We start from the raw sequence: 5,890 nt of genomic DNA, 5'->3' as shown, positions 1-5,890 counted from the left end.
GTACTAACATACTCTCTGTACTAACATACTGTCTGTACTAACATACTGTCTGTACTAGCATACTGTCTGTACTAACATACTCTCTGTACTAACATACTGTCTGTACTAGCATACTGTCTATACTAAGATACTGTCTGTACTAGCATACTGTCTGTACTAAGATACTGTCTGTACTAGCATACTGTCTGTACTAACATACTCTCTGTACTAACATACTGTCTGTACTAGCATACTGTCTGTACTAGCATACTGTCTGTACTAGCATACTGTCTGTACTAACATACTCTCTGTACTAACATACTGTCTGTACTAGCATACTGTCTATACTAAGATACTGTCTGTACTAGCATACTGTCTGTACTAGCATACTGTCTGTACTAGCATACTGTCTGTACTAACATACTCTCTGTACTAACATACTGTCTGTACTAGCATACTGTCTGTACTAGCATACTGTCTGTACTAGCATACTGTCTGTACTAACATACTCTCTGTACTAACATACTGTCTTTACTAGCATACTGTCTATACTAAGATACTGTCTGTACTAGCATACTGTCTGTACTAGCATACTGTCTGTACGAGCATACTGTATGTACTAACATACTGTCTGTACTAACATACTGTCTGTACTAGCATACTGTCTGTACTAGCATACTGTCTGTACGAGCATACTGTATGTACTAACATACTCTCTGTACTAACATACTGTCTGTACTAGCATACTCTCTGTACTAACATACAGTCTATACGAAGATACTGTCTGTACTAGCATACTGGCTGTACTAGCATACTGTCTGTACTAACATACTGTCTGTACTAACATGTTCTAGATCCACTCTTAACCAGCAATCCATCGCACCCTGTTTCCCAAGCCTTTTGTCAATCTCATCTTCTGTCCCTGCATGCACACACACACACACACACGCACGCACGCGCACGCACACGCGCACACACACGCTCACGCACACACACACACGTAAGATCCTCTTAATTTACTGTGGTAAATTTCACTCGCTGTCGTCGTCCTTCCCCCGCTGCTGTCCCACAGGCACAACCTCCAGTCCTCACTCTCCTCACCCCCCCTTCACTCAACCCCGCACCATCACGATGGGAGTACTATGTCCCCATAGAGATCTGTGTTATAACAATTTGACCTTCACATTAAAATCTCATCAACTTCTCTCTCTTTCTCTCTCTCTCTACCTCCCTCCTCTCTCTTCCTCTACCTGCATCCTCTGTCACTCACTCTGTCTTTTACCTCTCTGTCCATCCTCTCTCTTTCTCTGCCTCCCACCTCCTCACCTGTTCATTCTTCCTCTGCCTCCCACCTCCTCACTAGCTCTCTCTTTCTCTGCCCCCCACCACCTCACTAGCTCTCTCTTTCTCTGCCCCCCACCACCTCACTAGCTCTCTCTTTCTCTGACCCCACCACCTCACTAGCTCTCTCTTTCTCTGCCCCCACCTCCTCACTAGCTTCTTTCTCTGTCCCCCACCACCTCACTAGCTCTCTCTTTCTCTGCCCCCACCACCTCACTAGCTCTCTCTTTTTCTCTGCCCCCACCTCCTCACTAGCTCTCTCTTTCTCTGCCCCCACCACCTCACTAGCTCTCTCTTTCTCTGCCCCCACCACCTCACTAGCTCTCTCTTTCTCTGCCCCCACCACCTCACCAGCTCTCTCTTTCTCTGCCCCCACCACTTCACTAGCTCTCTCTTTTCTGCCCCCACCTCCTCACTATCTCTTTCTTTCTCTGCCCCCACCACCTCACCAGCTCTCTCTTTCTCTGCCCCCCACCACCTCACTAGCTCTCTCTTTCTCTGACCCCACCACCTCACTCCCGCTCTCTCTTTCTCTGCCCCCACCACCTCACTAGCTCTCTCTTTCTCCCCCCCACCACCTCACCAGCTCTCTCTTTCTCTGCCCCCCACCACCTCACTAGCTCTCTCTTTCTCTCCCCCCCCCACCTCCTCACTATCTCTTTCTTTCTCTGCCCCCACCACCTCACCAGCTCTCTCTTTCTCTGCCCCCACCACCTCACTAGCTCTCTCTTTTCTGCTCCCCCACCACCTCACTAGCTCTCTCTTTCTCTGCCCCCCACCACCTCACTAGCTCTCTCTTTCTCTGCCCCCACCACCTCACCAGCTCTCTTTCTCTTCCTCCCACCACCTCACTAGCTCTCTCTTTCTCTGCCCCCCACCTCCTCACTATCTCTTTCTTTCTCTGCCCCCCACCACCTCACCAGCTCTCTCTTTCTCTGCCCCCCACCACCTCACTAGCTCTCTCTTTCTCTGACCCCACCACCTCACTAGCTCTCTCTTTCTCTGCCCCCCACCACCTCACTAGCTCTCTCTTTCTCTGCCCCCCACCACCTCACCAGCTCTCTCTTTCTCTGCCCCCACCACCTCACTAGCTCTCTCTCTTTCTCTGCCCCCCACCACCTCACTAGCTCTCTCTTTCTCTGACCCCACCACCTCACTAGCTCTCTTTCTCTGCCCCCACCTCCTCACCAGCTCTCTCTTTCTCTGACCCCACCACCTCACTATCTCTTTCTTTCTCTGCCCCCCACCACCTCACTAGCTCTCTCTTTCTCTGCCCCCCACCACCTCACCAGCTCTCTCTTTCTCTCCCTCCCACCTCCTCACCTGCTCTCTTTCTCTGCCCCCCACCTCCTCACTATCTCTTTCTTTCTCTGCCCCCCACCACCTCACTAGCTCTCTCTTTCTCTGCCCCCACCACCTCACTAGCTCTCTCTTTCTCTGCCCCCCACCTCCTCACTAGCTCTCTCATTCTCTGCCCCCCACCACCTCACCTGCTCTCTCTTTCTCTGCCCCCCACCACCTCACTAGCTCTCTCTTTCTCTGCCTCCCACCACCTCACTAGCTCTCTCTTTCTCTGCCCCCCACCACCTCACTAGCTCTCTCTTTCTCTGCCTCCCACCACCTCACTAGCTCTCTCTTTCTCTGCCCCCCACCACCTCACCAGGTCTCTCTTTCTCTGCCTCCCACCTCACTAGCTCTCTCTTTCTCTGCCTCCCACCTCCTCACCTGCTCTCTCTTTCTCTGCCTCCCACCTCTTCACCTGCTCTCTCTTTCTCTGCCCCCACCACCTCACTAGCTCTCTCTTTCTCTCTGCCCCCACCTCCTCACCTGTTTCTTCTCTTTCTCTGCCCCCCACCTCCTCACCTGCTCTCTCTCTCTGCCCCACCACTTCACCTGCTCTCTCATTCTCTGCCCCCCACCACCTCACTAGCTCTCTCTTTCTCTGCCCCCCACCACCTCACAAGCTCTCTCTTTCTCTGCCCCCCACCTCCTCACTAGCTCTCTCTTTCTCTGCCCCCCCACCACCTCACCTGCTCTCTCTTTCTCTGCCTCTCACCACCTCACCAGCTCTCTCTTTCTCTGCCTCCCACTCTCCTCACCTGCTCTCTCTTTCTCTGCCCCCCCACCACCTCACTAGTTTCTCTTCTCTGTCCCCCCACCACCTCACTAGCTCTCTCTTTCTCTGCCCTCCACCACCTCACTAGCTCTCTCTTCTCTCTGCCCCCACCTCCTCACTAGCTCACTCTTCTCTGCCCCCCACCACCTCACTAGCTCTCTCTTTCTCTGCCCCCACCACCTCACTAGCTCTCTCTTTCTCTGCCCCCACCACCTCACCAGCTCTCTCTTTCTCTGCCCCCCACCACCTCACTAGCTCTCTCTTTCTCTGCCCCCCACCTCCTCACTATCTCTTTCTTTCTCTGCCCCCACCACCTCACCAGCTCTCTCTTTCTCTGCCCCCACCACCTCACTAGCTCTCTCTTTCTCTGACCCCACCACCTCACTCGCTCTCTCTCTTTCTCTGCCCCCCACCACCTCACTAGCTCTCTCTTTCTCTGCCCCCACCACCTCACCAGCTCTCTCTTTCTCTGCCCCCCACCACCTCACTAGCTCTCTCTTTCTCTGCCTGCCCCACCCACCTCACTATCTCTTTCTTTCTCTGCCCCCCACCACCTCACCAGCTCTCTCTTTCTCTGCCCCCCACCACCTCACTAGCTCTCTCTTTCTCTGCCCCCACCACCTCACTAGCTCTCTCTTTCTCTGCCCCCACCACCTCACTAGCTCTCTCTTTCTCTGCCCCCCACCACCTCACCAGCTCTCTCTTTCTCTTCCCTCCCACCACCTCACTAGCTCTCTCTCTTCTCTGCCCCCACCTCCTCACTATCTCTTTCTTTCTCTGCCCCCCACCACCTCTCACCAGCTCTCTCTTTCTCTGCCCCCACCACCTCACTAGCTCTCTCTTTCTCTGACCCCACCACCTCACTAGCTCTCTCTTTCTCTGCCCCCACCACCTCACTAGCTCTCTCTTTCTCTGCCCCCCCACCACCTCACCAGCTCTTTCTTTCTCTGCCCCCCACCACCTCACCAGCTCTCTCTTTCTCTGCCCCCCACCACCTCACTAGCTCTCTCTTTCTCTGACCCCACCACCTCACTAGCTCTCTCTTTCTCTGCCCCCACCTCCTCACCAGCTCTCTCTTTCTCTGACCCCACCACCTCACTATCTCTTTCTTTCTCTGCCCCCACCACCTCACTAGCTCTCTCTTTCTCTGCCCCCACCACCTCACCAGCTCTCTCTTTCTCTCCCTCCCACCTCCTCACCTGCTCTCTTTCTCTGCCCCCCACCTCCTCACTATCTCTTTCTTTCTCTGCCCCCACCACCTCACTAGCTCTCTCTTTCTCTGCCCCCACCACCTCACTAGCTCTCTCTTTCTCTGCCCCCACCTCCTCACTAGCTCTCTCATTCTCTGCCCCCACCACCTCACCTGCTCTCTCTTTCTCTGCCCCCACCACCTCACTAGCTCTCTCTTTCTCTGCCTCCCACCACCTCACTAGCTCTCTCTTTCTCTGCCCCCCACCTCCTCACTAGCTCTCTCTTTCTCTGCCTCCCACCACCTCACTAGCTCTCTCTTTCTCTGCCCCCCACCACCTCACCAGGTCTCTCTTTCTCTGCCTCCCACCTCACTAGCTCTCTCTTTCTCTGCCTCCCACCTCCTCACCTGCTCTCTCTTTCTCTGCCTCCCACCTCTTCACCTGCTCTCTCTTTCTCTGCCCCCCACCACCTCACTAGCTCTCTCTTTCTCTGCCCCCCACCTCCTCACCTGCTCTCTCTCTCTGCCCCCACCACTTCACCTGCTCTCTCATTCTCTGCCCCCCACCACCTCACTAGCTCTCTCTTTCTCTGCCCCCCACCACCTCACAAGCTCTCTCTTTCTCTGCCCCCCACCTCCTCACTAGCTCTCTCTTTCTCTGCCCCCCACCACCTCACCTGCTCTCTCTTTCTCTGCCTCCCACCACCTCATTAGCTCTCTCTTTCTCTGCCTCCCACCTCCTCACCTGCTCTCTCATTCTCTGCCCCCCACTACCTCACTAGCTCTCTCTTTCTCTGCCCCCCACCACCTCACAAGCTCTCTCTTTCTCTGCCCCCCACCACCTCACTAGCTCTCTCTTTCTCTGCCCCCCACCTCCTCACTAGCTCTCTCTCTTTCTCTGCCCCCCCACCACCTCACCAGCTCTCTCTTTCTCTGACTCTCACCACCTCACCAGCTCTCTCTTTCTCTGCCTCCCACCTCCTCACCTGCTCTCTCTTTCTCTGCCCCCACCACCTCACTAGCTCTCTCTTTCTCTGCCCCCACCACCTCACAAGCTCTCTCTTTCTCTGCCCCCCACCACCTCACTAGCTCTCTCTTTCTCTGCCCCCACCTCCTCACTAGCTCTCTCTTTCTCTGCCCCCACCACCTCACCTGCTCTCTCTTTCTCTGCCTCCCACCACCTCATTAGCTCTCTCTTTCTCTGCCTCCCACCTCCTCACCTGCTCTCTCATTCTCTGCCCCCCACCACCTCACTAGCTCTCTCT

The sequence above is a fragment of the Oncorhynchus keta genome, chromosome 31, assembly GCF_023373465.1.
Source record: "Oncorhynchus keta strain PuntledgeMale-10-30-2019 chromosome 31, Oket_V2, whole genome shotgun sequence".
In the NCBI taxonomy this organism is placed as follows: Eukaryota; Metazoa; Chordata; class Actinopteri; order Salmoniformes; family Salmonidae; genus Oncorhynchus; species Oncorhynchus keta.
This window is presented reverse-complemented; position numbering follows the sequence as displayed.